The 10235-nt window shown below is 35.3% G+C and overlaps 1 non-coding gene across 1 annotated transcript; it reads right to left on the bottom strand.

Annotated features, from left to right (window-relative positions):
* Positions 1 to 2106: 2106 nt before the first annotated feature.
* Positions 2107 to 2213, bottom strand: LOC148564540 (small nucleolar RNA R71). Its single transcript, XR_015884600.1, has one exon. It is a non-coding gene; the product is annotated as a small nucleolar RNA R71 (small nucleolar RNA).
* Positions 2214 to 10235: the final 8022 nt, after the last annotated feature.

The raw sequence follows: 10235 nt of genomic DNA, 5'->3' as shown, positions 1-10235 counted from the left end.
TAATTCATGTACTGATTTATGATTCAAGAATTGTTTTCATTCTTTATCTTATGAATTTGGGTGGAACGGAAGTGTGACCCTTGTTCTAATTGTGTTCTTGTATAACTTGGAAAAGCTCTTTACTTGAACAACAGTTTGAAACATATTCTCCTAAATTTCTAATTATCTGGAGTTAACGGGATACGTGACATATAATCCTCTTATATTTGAGTAATTAGGATTTCTGTGGCATATAACTAGAATTGAACTTCACCCTCTAATTGGAATTAAGTGACCAAGAAATTGGCGGTTGATGAATTTTAGAGGAGACTAAAAAGGTCTAAGGAATTAGGGTTTAATCACATATAGTTTGCCATGAATTAAATCTTTCATGATTAAAATAGTTAGTAAGAAAAGTCAATCCAAAAAATAGATAACTTTGAAGCCTTAACTGTTTTTCCATATATCATTCACAACTTGTTTACTGCTTGCTTTCTGATTTACTAAATTCACTGTTAATGCTTTTGAACCTTCAAACACTAATTTCTGTTTGTCTAACTAAGTAAATCACTTAACCATTGTTGCTTAATCCACCAATCCTCGTGGGATTGACCCTCATTCACTTGAGGTACTACTTGGTACGACCCGGTGCACTTGCCGGTTAGTTTGTGGGTTATAAATCCCGCACCAAGTTTTTGGCATTGTTGCCGGGGATTGACTGTGATTGACAACTATTCGTTGTTTGATTGCTTAGATGAGATAATTTTTCTTTGGGTAAACTATATTTTTTGTCCCTAATGTTTGACAAAAATTTCAAAAATATCCCTAAATTTTATTTTGTTTCAATTTTGTCCCAAAAGTTTTCGATTTGCATCAAATATATCCCTAATGGCTAAATTTTCAAAAAATTTAAGACCAATCTAACAATAATGCATGAAAATTATGCTTGATTTGCTTGTGTTGAGGGTTGTTCTTATGAAATTGTTGTTGAATTGGCCTTAAACTTTTTGAAAAATTAGCCGTTAAGAGTATATTTGATGCAAATCGAAAACTTCTGGGACAAAATTGAAACAAAATAAAATTTAGGAGTATTTTTGAAATTTTTGTCAAAATTCAGGGACAAAAAGTATACTTTACCCTTTTTCTTTTAATTAGTTTTATTTTAGTATTATTAATTTTTATTTTTCATTTTTTTCTTTGATTTTTTTCTCATCCTTTTCGTTTACCCAACCCTATTTTCGTTTCTTTTTTTTTTATTTTAGTTCATTTTTTTCCTTTTTTTATTTTATTTTCCTTTATTATTTTTATTTTTCATATTTTATTAATCTAATTTAAATTTCAAGCTTTAAATTATCGAAATTTTGTTCAACTATTTCTTTTTAAGTTCTGAAATTAAGTTTGGGGTTACCTAGTAATTTTATTTTAATTTACCTATTTATATTTTTTTAAAAAGAAAAAAAATCGAAAGTTTTAATTTTTTTATTTATTTAGTTGCTTTATTTTATTTATTTTACACAGGTTACTTCACTGGGAATTCTCTACACTCTGACGTAGAGAGTCCCATCTTTTCTTGTCTTCTGTCTTTTTATGAACAGGAACAGGGACAAGGAACTACTGTTAGACTTTGATCCTGAACTTGAAAGGACTTTGAGGTGGCGTTTACAACAAGCAAGACTTTACAAGGCTGCAAAGTCCACTATGGATCATAATAATGCTGTTAATGCCAATATCGCAAATCCGAATGGGAATGAACAATCTAGAAGAGTGCTTGGCTCTTTCACTACTCCCAATGCAAACCTTTATGGAAAAAGTATTGTGGTGCCTCCTATAGCTGCAAACAACTTTGAGTTGAAGCTACAGCTGGTCACTCTAGTGCAGCAGAATTGCCAATATCATGGGCTCCCTCAGGAAGAACCAAATCAATTTATCTCTGATTTTCTACAAATTTGTGATACAATGAAGACCAATGGAGTGAATTCTGAGGTATACAAACTCATGTTCTTCCCATTTGCTGTGAAGGGTAGAGCAAAGCTGTGGTTAGATTCTCAACTCAAGGAGAGTCTGGATATTTGGGACAAGGTTGTCACTGGATTTCTGACTAAATTTTTCCCACCTCAAAAGCTGACTAAGTTAAGGGTGAAGGTTCAAACTTTCAGACAGAAAGATGGTGAGACTCTTTATGAAGCTTGGGAGAGATTCAAGCTACTGACTAGGCAATGCCCTCCGGACATGTTCTCTAGATGGACTCAGTTGGATATCTTTTATGAGGGCTTATATGAAATGTCCAAGATGCGCTTAGATAATTCTGCAGGTGGTTCTTTGCACATGAAGAAGACACCGGAGGAGACTAGTGAGCTTATTGAGTTGGTTGCTAACAACCAATACTTATATTCCTCCAACAGGAATCCGGTGAACTCTGAGACCCCTCAGAAGATAGGCGTTTTGGAAGTGGAAGCTGTTGATGCTCTTCTTGCTCAGAACAAACTTTTGTCTTAGCAAATAAATCTAATTACCCAACGGTTGAGTGGAATGCAAGTTTCAGCTGTCAACACCCAGAATACACTTCAAGTGGTCCCTTATGACATGACAGGTAACTTTATGCAAAATGAAAATTATAATTATGCTCAATCTTCTTCTGAACAGGTCAATTACATGGGGAGTGGACCTAGAAACCCAAATAATGATCCGTATGCCAAGAACTATAATCAGGGGTGGAGAAATCACCCAAATTTAGGGTGGAGAGAGAAACCTCAGAGGCCACAGAATTTTAATAATAATTCTCAGGGTGGTTTTCAACAGAATAATTTTAATAACCACCAGTTTCAGTCATCTCAGCAAGCAACTTCTTAGCCCCAGCAGAACAATGATTCAGAAGTAATATTGGTAAGTTTTAAACAGGAAACCAGAGCATTAATCAAGAATTTGGAGATTCAGATGGGTCAATTAGCCGCAAAAGTTAATGAAATTAATCAGAGGACCATGACGAACTGATTTCTGCTAGTAAAGAATTTCATAAAAGTAATCACGTTGTAAGTATAGTTTCTAAACCAACAGAGAATCCTTTCGTACAAAAGTTTTGGTTGTCACTAAAGCAAACCCAATAAAATTTATAACCGAAGTATTTAAACCTCGGGTCGTCTCTCAAGGAATTGCAGGGAAGTATGATTTATTATTGGTTATGGAAAAAGGTATATTTTTGGGGTTTTTGAAATAGGGAACAAGGAAATAAATTGGCAAGAAAGTAAATTAATAACTTGAAAAACTCTTGGCAAGGTATGAGAACTAGAAATCCCATCCTAGTTATCCTTATCAGGTGTGATGAGAATTATTTATTGCTCCCACTTAGTTAACCCTTACTAAATAAAGAAAAGTCAAGTGGACTAATCATCTTGATTCCTCAAGTCCTAGTCAACTCCTATTGAAAGACTAGCTTTAGAGGGATCCAAATCAATCAGCAAATTCCATTTTTTAGTCAACAGCTGAATTTGATAACTCAAGTGTCACCAATTACTCTACCAAAGCCAAAAGGAGAAAAATCCAAATTATTTATATCATAAATAGAAGAAAGCAATCATAAATCTGAAATACCTCAAATTGCATTAAATAAAGAAATCAAATCTAACATGGAGAGTTCATAAACCAAATTGGAAAAATAAATAATTAAAGTAACAGAGTAAATAAAAAGTAGAAGAGAAATTAAATTAAAGGAACATTGAACCTGGAATGAAGACGGAATAAACCTAACCTAAGAGAAATCCCAATCCTAAAACCTAAAAGAGAGGAGAGAGCCTCTCTCTCTAAAACTACATCTAAAACCTCAAAATTCTCCGTAATAATGAATGATTAATGATTGATTTGATTCCCTTATTCTCTAGCCTCTATTCTGTGTTTCATTTACTTGTAATTTGTTGTCAATTTCATTTTTATTTTGTAAAGCCTATATAAGGCATCTTTTTCATCTTTGTTGAAGGAGGTTGGCTCTAATAGAGAGCATTAGAGGCTAGCTCTACTAGAGAGCAGTGGTAGTAGGAGCTCTCTTTTATATTTTCTTCTTTGAATTTGATTTTTGGGAATTGGGAAGGAGACTTGATCTATCTTCTTCCTTGTTCTTGCTTCTGCATTCTCTACTTCTGGTCTTGGATCTTGGGTGGAGAATTGAAGAAATTCTGTTTTAATCTCACCTTGAGATCTCCTTCTGATTAGTTGTCTGCATAATTCAAGGAATTTTGATTTGGGATTTGAATTCTCTTTACTGCTTTCATTTTCTACTTCTTCTGCAATTTGTTCTTTTACTTTTCTGAAATTATTCTCTTGTTGGATCAAGGAAGGACTTAAGATCTAGAATTGTTTTCAAGTCTCCTCCACCTCTGAGATCCTCAACTTCCCTTTAACTATTGCAATTAAGCTGCATTTTACTTTCTGTTTGGTTTCTCAATTCAGTTTACATTAAGCTTGCTGCAAATCTCATTGACATTTCCTGCACAATTTTAAATTCCTCTGCAATTGCTCTAAAATCCTGATTCACTGTAATCTTGCTTCTCTGTTTACATTGCTCTCAATTTACTTTCCTGCAATTTAAGCTTTCTGCAAGAGTTCTAAGCTTTGATCTGTTGCTTTCTTTAATTTCCAGCCCCCAACCCCCCTTTACATTTGATGCAATTTATATTTCTTGTCATTTAAGATTCTTGCAATTTGCATTTCATGCTCTTTAAGTTTATGTCCAATTTACTTTCTGCACTTTAATTTTGCTTGCTATTTACTTTCTGTTGGCTACATTTCATCCAATTTCACTTCAATGTTAGCTTGACTAAACTAATCACCCACTAAAGTTGCTTGATCCATCAATCCTTGTGGGATCGACCTCACTCTAAGTGAGTTTTACTACTTGATGCGACCCGGTATACTTGCCGGTGAGTTTTAGGTGTTGGAATTCGGTTCCAACCCATCAAGTTTTTGGCGCCGTTGCCGGGGATTGATTTAGATCAACAATGATTAAGTGGGTGAGAAGTCTAGGTTAAGCATTTTTTTTGTTTTTGTTCTTGAAACCAAGATGTTTGTGTTTTTGCCTCACTAAGAAATTCTCATCTCCGATATGAGTAATTTCAATTTTCATTGATGTTGCATTTTACAAAATACAAATGGAGTTCAACTCATCTTATGGTCAAACAAAATTTTATGGGATATCACCTACCATCACCAATCTCTAATGGTGACTGGGAATATCACCAAGAAAATATAAATTCTAAGCACTCCAATCCATGGAGATTTGATTCAGAGACACAAGATGAGAAAGAAAATCATATGGGATATTTCCCTCCACCACAAAATAATGCAAGTCATTATTCCAATGGTGGCTGGGAAGGGAATTCTAATGCTCCATATGATATTCATCCAAAGATATCATCACTTGACCATGCTTCAACAAAAAGCCCCTTTCAAAACTTACCACCCACACAAACTTCCAATAGCCAAAGACTCTCAAAGCTTGAGTCCATGCTCAAAAGATTTACAGAGGAGTAAGAGAAATACCAGAAAGAACTAGAAAACTCCCTCAAAAACATGGAAGTGAAGGTAGCTCAATTGTTGAGTGCAACGAAGAAAGAGGAAGGGGTCATGGAACAACCAATTTAAAAGGCTGTTGATGAAGAAAACACTCCAAAAATCACACAGCAACCATGTCTTGAATTCAAGGAAGTGAAGGCAATTAACAAAAGCACCGATAAGAGGATTGTGACCAAGCTACAAAGGACAATATTCATGAAGAAGACAATGTCAACTGCAAGCAATCCTCCCCCTGATCCAGCAAGCAAGCTCAATCAAGTCATTAACAAAAGAAAGCTTGCTGAGGAGAGACCAAGATAGGAGGAAATAGCTGAATCTTCTCCTCCCTTGAGGTCATTCCTCTTAACAAACTGGAAGAAGAGGAAGAAAGTGAAGAACAACATGTCAAGCTAATGACACTAAAAGAGCACTTGTTGGGAGGTAACCCAACCATAGGTAACATTTCTTCTCTGCTTTGTTTTAGTTCTTTGCTTTGTTTAAATTCAATAAATTGGCATATGGTTACATTCTAAGTTTGGTGTTTCCTTGCATCAAATTGTTTTCAATCTTTTTGGATGATTTCATCAAATAAAAAATGAACGTGACACACCAAGATTCTAAGTTTGGTGTGCCACTTATTTTCTATGCAATTCATTCAAGCAACACTACTTGTCTGCATAATCATAATGCCTCTGCAGTTTTATTTTTCTCTTTTAATTTGACACTTTTTATTCTACTTGCTTTAGTCATTTTTCTGTTTTTAAATACTTTCATTTAGTTTGCTTATCAACTGTTTTTGTTAATACATTACCAAGAGATCCTTATTCATGACAGATTCTTTGCTTGGTGATTGTATTTAACAAACAACAGTTTCATTTAGTCTTGTTTCGAATAAAATGGACATAGGATTGCATTCTAAGTTTGGTGTTGCTATGCAACAAAATTTGCTTCCAATCTTTACTAGATACTTGCATTAATTCCAAGTGAAAGTGTCACACTAAGCTTGGTGTGCCACTTATCCTTTATGCAAAGTATTGTGCACACCTTCTTATGCTTGCAATCACAATATTTCTGTTTCTCTGTGCCTTGATTGTTATCTCTAATTTTGCTTGCTTGAAACACATGTACTGCTAACATTTTATTGTATAAGACATTCATGATCCATCTTAGCCCCATAGCCATTGTTCTAATTGTTGCTTGAGGATGAGCAAGCGTCTGAGTATTGGTATGGGAAGAAGGAAGAATAGAAGGAAGAGGACAACAGTAGAGAAGATGAATTACAAGGTTGTAAAGTTCCTTTTCCTCTCATTTGTTTTCAGCACTTTAAATTTCATGATTGTCTTCATCATTCTCTGTTTACATGTGTGTATGAATAAAGCATAGCTTGAATCTTGATTTATAACATGTTGCTGTGGCATTATGACTACCAACTTGAGTTTTGTGAGTTCAAAAGCAATAAAGCACTATGATCATAAACAAACAAGGAATTAAAGAAGAATTTAGCATATGCATACAAGTTTTGGAAAGCTAGTATGATTAATTGTTACTCAATTGCATTGGATTTTATTTAATTGAAGTTTCCATCTAGTGCATTTTGTGAAATCTTTTGAAAATCATGAAAACCTTGAAAAAGCAATTGTAAATTAAAGCAAGAAAGAAAAAGGGAAAGAATGAGAAAGCTGAAGGCTCTGAGTACCAATGACAATATCATTGTTAAGTACCTGTAGTGTTTATGTATCAAGTAAAATGCTTGAAAACAAAACACTTAGAAGTCAAGGCTAGGCTCAAGTGCAAAAGCACTGTCTCAAAGCTCAAGGCTCTGAGCATCAATGATTAGAGAGTCAAGAAAAGAAATAAATGAGCTTAATGAAGTCTTCTAATTAAATACTTGTGGTGCTTATGTATCAAGTGGTAATACTTGAAAACAAAGCATTTAGAAGTCGTAGCTTTGTTATCAACTCATGGGACAAAGCACCCAAAAGGAGAAGCTAATAAAAAAAAATCAAAGGCTTGCTTCAAGGAAGAAATATAAGAAAAGATTTCACAAATTGAGCTAGATAGAGGTATCAATCATTTATCTTTCTCTTGTGATTGTAGCATGCATAGAAAACTAGCCTACCATGAACATTAACTTGCTATTCTTCTTACCTTGGATTTTCAATCTCAATTGCATGATTCTTTTCTTGCTTGGAGACAAGCAAGGTTTAAGTTTGGTGTTGTGATGACATGTTACCATGTCATGTTTTTCTATGCTTTTTCATACAAGAAATTGATGAATTGTGCTTAAATATTGAATGCTTTTGTACTTAATTGGTATATTTCTTTGATCTTTTAATTTTATAAATCTTGTAGGAAATAAGAAGAAAAAGAAGCAAAGAAGCACAAAATAAGCTAAAAAGGAGAAAAAAAGAGCTTTGGGGCACACTTTGAAGTTGGAGCACACTTTGGAGCCTTAGGCCACGCTTTTAAAAGCGTGGCCCATGACCAAATCAAGGAAGATTGACAATCAGCACAGCCACCCTGGAGGAGCTCAACGTTTGCCCAACGTTTACCTCAAACGTGAGGTCAAATATTGGCTAAGGAATACCTTGGGAGGAGCTCAACGTTTGCTCCAAACGTTGCTGGAAACATTGCTCCCCACAGCCTGTAGGGGTATACTTCCAACAAGAATAACTTGAGCTACAGAGCTCCAAATGAGATGATTCAAAAAGCAATGGAAAGTAGGGATTCAGAGCTTTCCAGGCATATATGTCACTACATGGTGGACACTAAAATTAAGGGAGAAAACTACCCTAAAAAGTGCATAAATGAACATGGCACCAACCTGTAGTAAGGCCAGCTGACCTCTGTACCTTCGATGGTGTATAACTCGAGCTGTGGAGCTCCAAATGATGCGCTTCTAATGGCATTGGAAAGTTGATATTTAGGGCTTTCCAACAATATATAATAGTATGGGGTGGACAGCACGTTTGAGCTTTCAAATCTGGAAATGTTCTCAACGTTTGCGCCAACATTTGCCTCAAACGTGAGGTCAAACGTTGGCTTAAAAATACCCTGGAGGAAGAGCCACGTTTGCCTCAAACGTGAGGTCAAATGTTGGCTGAAAATTACCTTGGGGAGGATCACGTTTGAGCTCAAGTTTGACCTCAAATGTGAACTCAAACGTGAGTGACAGCAACAACCGTTCTGCATGATGCCATTACACGAAGACGTTTGAGTCAACGTTTGCCTCAAACATTGACTCAAACGTGAATGATCCCAAAGTCCATAATGCAAACGAATTTCTTCTCAAAGACCAAGAGCAATCAACAGAGGCTACCTTCAACCCAATTCCATCAAGGCCAACTGGACCCATCTCTCTTCAAATCCAAAGCAAGCAAAGCACACATCATCACTCAAAGGCACAAGAACAAAGTTAGAATAGGAATTTCATTTAGTTGTAATTTGTTGTCAATTTCATTTTTATTTTGTAAAGCCTATATAAGGCATCATTTTCATCTTTGTTGAAGGAGGTTGGCTCTAATAGAGAGCATTAGAGGCTAGCTCTACTAGAGAGCAGTGGTAGTAGGAGCTCTCTTTTAATTTTCTTCTTTGAATTTGATTTTTGGGAATTGGGAAGGAGAATTGATCTCTCTTCTTCCTTGTTCTTGCTTCTGCATTCTCTACTTCTTGTCTTGGATCTTGGGTGGAGAATTGAAAAAATTCTGTTTTAATCTCACCTTGAGATCTCCTTCTGATTTGTTGTCTGCATAATTCAAGGAATTTTGATTTGGGATTTGAATTCTCTTTACTGCTTTCATTTTATACTTCTTCTGCAATTTGTTCTTTTACTTTTCTGCAATTATTCTCTTGTTGGATCAAGGAAGGACTTGAGATCTAGACTTGTTTTCTAGTTTCCTCCACCCCTGAGATCCTCAACTTCCCTTTAACTATTGTAATTAAGCTGCATTTTACTTTCTGTTTGATTCCTCAATTCAGTTTACATTAAGCTTGATGCAAATCTCATTTACATTTCTCGCACAATTTTAAATTCCTCTGCAATTGATCTAAAATCCTGATTCACTGCAATCTTGCTTCTCTGTTTACATTTCTCTCAATTTACTTTCCTGCAATTTAAGCTTTCCGCAAGAGTTCTAAGCTTTGATCTATTGCTTTTTTTAATTTCCAGCACCCAACCTCCCTTTACATTTGATGCAATTTACATTTCTTGTCATTTAAGGTTCTTGCAATTTGCATTTCATGCTCTTTAAGTTTATGTCCAATTTACTTTCTGCACTTTAATTTTCCTTGCTATTTACTTTCTGTTGGCTACATTTTATCCAATTTCACTTCAATGTTAGCTTGACTAAACTAATCACCCACTAAAATTGCTTGATCCATCAATCCCTGTGGGATCGACCTCACTCTAAGTGAGTTTTACTACTTGATGCGACCCTGTATACTTGCCGGTGAGTTTAGGTGATTGGAATTTCGTTTCAAAACCCATTAAGTTCTTCCTCCCAGCAAATTTTGTGATTCTTGACACGGAGGAGGATGAGAATGCCTCTATAATCTTAGGAAGACCTTTCCTAGCCACTGGGAGAGCTCTAATTGATGTTGAAGTAGGTGGATTAGAGCTTAGAGTACATAATGAGCAACTGGTCTTTCATGTCTTCAAAGATATACATTCAGCAGGTGAAGAAGAGAGGTGCATGCAGACTGAGCTTATTGATCCA

The sequence above is a fragment of the Arachis ipaensis genome, chromosome B5, assembly GCF_059453495.1.
Source record: "Arachis ipaensis isolate K30076 ecotype BB chromosome B5, ASM5945349v1, whole genome shotgun sequence".
In the NCBI taxonomy this organism is placed as follows: domain Eukaryota; kingdom Viridiplantae; phylum Streptophyta; class Magnoliopsida; order Fabales; family Fabaceae; genus Arachis; species Arachis ipaensis.
The sequence above is the reverse complement of the archived record's forward strand: the minus strand, read 5'-3'. Positions and strand labels throughout refer to the sequence as shown.